Genomic DNA, 6,338 nt, shown 5'->3' with positions numbered 1-6,338 from the left:
TACTGACGAGGAATGTCACACTTCCTGGATTAAAGAACAGATCCAAGCAGCATTTACACCTCTCCCCCCCAAAAACATAAATAAATGTCTTAAGCAGGAAACAGGAGTGTAATCTTATAATATACGGAGATTTAGTTTAGCTTTGGTGGCACACACACACACACATCTGTTTGTGTGTGTGTGGGTGTGTTGGTGTGTGTACACATTCACCCCGCTGAGAAGAGAGCGTTCAAGAAAATGCTAATCAAGGAGACATTTTGCAACAGAACAGGTGTTTGAATTGCTGACAAGGACACAACTGTAAATGAAACTAGTGCACTGAGGATTGCAAAGGGGACATCAGAGTTCTTTCTTCGTTGCCTGTTTATTGCACCGTAATTAAAATGAATTGTCTTTATCGCTGTTGTTTTTCCTCTCTGAGTCCTATTCTTTATCGTTCTATTGATTTATTATCGGCTGTTATTCCAACGCACGCTGGGCTTGTAATAGATTCAGCTCGGAGATTGCTCCTATAGTTACAATGAAAACGTTAGACCGAGACTTTATTTCTTTTTCTCTTTTGTCCCCGGTCGCTGTGATGAATCTGAATGGGAAATTTTTGCAGTGGAACAGTAACAAAAATGATTGTGTCTGAGAAACTGTTGGTGTGCGTCATCTTGCATTAAATTTAAAAAGGTTCACAGTAATTGCTTGAGTGCGGTGTAGGTCCTGGGCCGTGGAAATGTTATTACTGCCTGGGCTCTCCTGACAGTCAGGGATTAATCAGCTTTTTTATATCGTGAATGAAACTGAAACTATTTCGGTGGATTGCTAGAAATTTTAGGGCAGAAACCAAAACCCAGTGCGTCTGCAGCAGCTGATAAATGCAATAAAGCTGCACTTTGTACTGGAATTACAAAACTAAAGCCATAGGATTGTTTTTGTTTTTAAAGGGATAGTTCACCCAAAATTGAAATTTCACTCCTTATCTACTCACCCTCATGTCGACTAAGGGCTGGGAGAAGTTTCAGAGTCCTCCGTGGCTTCTCTGAGTTACAGGGGGTCTCGGTGTAGCAGTGCATGTCCATATAACGGTTGCAAATGGATACCAACTGTCTTCGTAACAAAAAGACACACCAAAAAACATCCAAATACCTCCATGCTGCTCATATGTAATGTCCATATTGTATTGAAACCCCGAAATGCGAAATTGGCCCGAAAAAAATTAAATTAGTTCGTCCTCTTCCCAGTTCGTCCAAATTTGACGAACCGGGAAGAGGAGCTTCGAAAAGCTCCTCTTCCCAGTTCGTCCAAATTTGACGAACCGGGAAGAGGAGCTTCGAAAAGCTTCCGCTACAAAACAAGCTTGAAATATAGACTTATTTAATTTTTTTCGGGACAATTTCGCATTTCGGGGCTTCAATACAAGACGGACATTACATACGAGCAGCATGGAGGTATTTGGATGTTTTTTGGTGTGTCTTTTTGTTACGAAGACAGTTGGTATCCATTTGCAACCGTTATATGGACATGCACTGCTACGCCGAGACCCCCTGTAACTCAGAGAAGCCACGGAGGACTCTGAAACTTCTCCAGTCGACATGAGGGTGTAGATATTGATAATGAGTGAAATTTCAATTTTGGGTGAACTATCCCTTTAAATATTGCAGGAGGCCCCGCTGAAAATCTACAACCAGGAAAGGTTCGAGCACAACAACTTGGCACCAACTGTTGAACAGCTGCATCTCTGAGCAGACCCTTTCATTTCACAGACTCGCGCCGCTTCAAAGTCTGTTTTTTTTTTTTTTTACATAAATCCACCAACCTGATGTCGGTTCATTAGTTCAGTGGCAGACAGATTTGACACGAAAAGGCTGAAGCTGTTTGAGCAGAAACGATTAAATGATGAAACTAATCCCACCTCAACAAAAACACATCCACAAAACATCTTAGGGAAGTCGACAGCACAGCAGCAGGAGGTTGAAACACACATCCGAGTAGGCTTATACACCTGTATGAATGTGATTGGCTGTTACCAGTCAGCTATCAATGAAGGAAAAATATCTTTTTAAGCGACACAGATGTTTTCCCCCCGGCCGCGTTACATCATCTCACATAAATCTGCAAAGGTGTCTGCACAAATTCAAAGTTGCATATCAATTGGCTTTACCAGCCGGCTGACAGTCGGACTTCTCAGGGTTGCATAACTCAACCTTCAGATGCACACAATAGGGGCCGTAGAGGAGCAGTCTGGGAGAGTCGGGCTGTAAAGGTAAATTATGTAATGTGGCGTCTACAGTCGTGACGAGCTGTCATAGAGCTGCAGTGCTGCTGCTGCTGCACAACGTTTTCACAAGTCTCTTGTTTGCACGTACGCACCGGCTTTCTATCACTGATAAGTGGTTTTGTCCTTGTGGGGGGAGGGAGGGAGGGTGTGTGTGTGTGTGTGTGGGTGGGTGAGTGGGGGTGATGCACCTTACAGCTGGCCCAGGCAAGGTCAAACCACTCACTGTGTCCGTCCTGTACTCCCAGGAGCTGCCGCAGTACTTGTGGCATCAGGACGGTGAAAAAGGAAAAAGGAAAAAGGTAGCCTCACACATGCAGGATAATTAGCCCGCTGCGACTGTTTAAGGCCAAACAAGAACCAAACGGTGCGGAAATGATAAAAGAGAGGAAAAAAGCCAACGTGCAAAATGATGAAATGACATGAAATACAACTGTCATGGGTGTGTGTGTGTGTTGATGTTGGGTGGGTGGGGTTTGGGAGTGGGGGTGGGTGGTAGCTGGGATGAGATGGGGGTGCTGGTGTGTCTCTTGATGCGCCAATCAACTTGTAAAGATGCAAATATATTCAGCTGCTGACTGACAGCTCGTCGTGTCGTACGCTGAGAGACCTTGTACACTGAACATGTCTCTCTCTCGCTGTCTCAGTCTGTCTTCTTTCTTTTCTTTTCTGTCGGTCTTTTCTATATCTTCCCCCCCAAAAAAAATCCTGCCTCTACCTCTTTCTGGGGGAGCGAAGCAGCTCGTGTTGGCCAAGCACTCGGAGTGAAAATAGAAGCAATCATTTATTCATCGATTGAAACATCAGAGGACTAAGAGGCTGTGAGGGAGTGGGAGCAACAAAGAGCGGTTCTGACGGATGGAGGAGAAGGAGAAGGGTGGTAGTGGTGCTGCTGCTGCTGCTGCTGGTGGTGGTGGTGGTGGGGCTAAGTGAAACAGAGTGGAGATCAAAAGAAGAGACAACTGTTGAGCGGACAGAAAGTGCACAACTTCGCCTTAATAAGACGAGATCACAACGTGTCAAATAATGGGAGAGAGGAGAAACACAGTCAGGTTGTTCCAGCTGGAAACTGTTAAACGCCCATTAATAAAGTTAGATGATTAAAGTGACAGAAGCAGGAAGTAAAATAAAAGCTGTAACAGGGTCAGGGTTCGTATCGGGGTGCTTCATACGCCACGTTGTTGCTAGGTAACCAAAGCCATCAATTTGCAGGGAGACATAGTGGGGAAAAATAAAAACGAAACCTTGTCAGTGCAGAGTGAGAGTTAGTGTAGACGACGTTAATCTGGCCCTCTGCGTTGTGTTTCGGTACGGACTGCCCCAGGCGGGGTTCGAACCCTGGTTGACGATGCAAACCGTTTTACCAAGAGGTCAATGACCGCTTGGCAGTTGGGTTTTGCACGTCTTTTATGGGTGAGTGAGTGCACCCGGACCCTCCGTTACCCTCACCCCCGCTGAACTCACTCCACCCAGGGCATCCGGGTCACGGCACCACTGTAGCCGATGTTAATCTTGCCCTCTGCGTTGTGTTTCGGTACGGACTGCCCAAAACCGTTCTGCCAAGAGGTCAATGACCGCTTGGCAGTCGGGTTTTGCACGTCTTTTATGGGTGAGTGACTGCACTCGGACCCTCCGTTACATTAGCATAGCAGAGTTAGCTGCTAACAAGCTAATTAACAGCATAAACAAATATATTTTTTGGCCTGATACATCTTCTAGTCGCCAATTTTGGTCACAACAAACTCTTACACGATGCAGTGCTCTTTCACCTGTCACAAGTTTTCCTTGTTTTTTCACTTCTAATGTGTGTGAGCCACGTTTAACAAACAAAATATTGAGTAAGAGCCTCTGGTAAGTTTACATAGTTACTAGAACTGACGATACAGTACAGACAATGTTTAGTGCGTTTACATACAGATACAGCTCCACCAGGCCATTAAATTGCACTACTGGACTGGCGAATTGATTGGAATCGATCAATCAACTGAAGTCTATCCAACGGCTTATTGGACCTTTTTCTGGTTGACCTATTACATCACAGAACAAACAATCAACTAGCAAGTAGTAAGAAGGCAGTGAACTGGTCGTCAAGTGGTGAAAACATGGATGACTTTAAAGCTCTGTACATTTTGTACAACTTTTTGCTACCAGCTTCTTTTTCTGTTGTGCAATTTGTTCAAATTCTGAAGCCATTTTGTGTCCGACTGATTTAAACATGCAGAAGTAATACGACTCCAAACTATATTATCTGAGTATGATGTGGCTCTTTTTTCACTACACAGTTACTGCTCTACTCGGCTGGGCTCGTCTGGACTGGACTGGACTGGACTGGACTGGGTTTAGGTCATTTTCCATAGCTACAACTGAGTACTTCAAAGTTCCTCCTCAACGTGGGCTGGATTGTCTTAGCATGACTGCTACGGTTGCTCAGTCTGACTCTCTTTTTTTTATCCTCTCATCTACACCTCGTTGACCGACCATGATGTGGTTTTCCACAAAGCAGCCATCTAACTCGCATGAAAGAAGAACAATAGTGGCAGTACAGATCAGTGGTCCCTGTTGCCGTTGTGTTTTTAAAAACAGCGGGTTTGACTCCCGTGTCGGACGTCGCGCTCGCAACTTGACGACACTCTGGTTGGCTCACTTGGAACCTTGGCCGAGGCGTTTAGGAAAAAGGACCAGGTACTAGTAAGTACGATTCCTAGTGGAGAAGCAAATAAAGGAGTAGAGTCGAGCCAAGCAGTACTAGTGGAAAAGCGCCATTAGTCCGATTTCAGTCAGTTTATGTATTTTAAATGTCCACAATAGTGTAAACATACCGACTGTGGCCCAGCTCAAGCTGCAGCAACAGCAGCAGCAACAAAGCCTTTGAGTGTGTTGAACTGAGTACGACACTATGAGTCTGTAAAAGCTTAATCTTCCCCAACAAGTCCACAAAAGAACAGAGCGACCGCACTATAATCTTAATGAAAGGGACGGTCCAAAAATGGCAGCAAGTGAGTAGTAAGAGCATTAGATGTGATGTTAAAAGCGAGGCTAAGTGTACGGTCACATGGCAACAATCCGTGTGTCAGATTTCTCTGTTTTATTGACACGAATCATTTAACTATCTCATCTCAGATACGACACATGTCCAGCAAAGCGCAAAAAGAGTGGAAAGCTTTTGTCCTCTGCAAAGGGTATACATTTAAACAGCATTATCCTTCACTAGCAGTGGGGGGGGTTGGAAGGGTGGGGAGGGGTACATGACATGAGACAGGATAATCCTCTGGAAAAAAAAGAAGAAGGAGAAGAAAAAAATAACACAAACCGCAAACCTCTCCGTACTACAGGCGCATGGTGTGAATTAAAGATTGGAGGACCAGATTCCCAGGATACAACACTTCATACATTCTGTTTGTTTTTTTCTTTTTCTACTACTTTTTCTTCTTCAGAGGGATGTGAGTTAGATGTGAGAGATAGATTCCTCCCACACAGTCCAAATAAACAAATACACAGAGGCCAAACCGGTGCCAACAGTTACAGTGATACAAGAACATTTGAAAAAAAAAAATAAAATAAAATGATTTGCAAAGAAATAGAAATAAACAAAACAGAAAGAAGCTGGAAAAACAAAAACAAAAAGAAAATTATTCTTTTTGCGAAAAACCTCAAATCCCCAAGGTGTTGTACCTTGTTCCCACTCCCACCCTACCCCTTCCTCCTCTTCTTTACTTTTTTTTCTTCTTTTTTTTTTTTTTTTTACTATCGTACAGCAAAAGACATTCAGAAGAGCATACCGGAGTGATAGAAAACACTCATGCAAAAGAAAGAAAAGCCTTTTTCACACATAGTCACTAAACACAGGAAAAAATCGTCTCAAACAACAGCGCTGCCAACAGTCAGTGCCTTCAGGTCTTTTAGAGGATGTCGTTATTGTTGTTTGTTTGTTTTGTTTACAGACTTTTTGATATTTGCTACTGTACTCGATTTTCTTTTAAAAACGATATGATCGATTCGACGGGACTTTCCACGCCCGTTTGGCTCCATCACGACTTCTGAACCAGACTCACCTCCTGCTTTTTTGTTCCATCCG

Source organism: Trachurus trachurus (assembly GCF_905171665.1).
Source record: "Trachurus trachurus genome assembly, chromosome: 12".
Taxonomy (NCBI): Eukaryota; Metazoa; Chordata; class Actinopteri; order Carangiformes; family Carangidae; genus Trachurus; species Trachurus trachurus.
Note: the sequence above shows the minus strand (reverse complement) of the source record.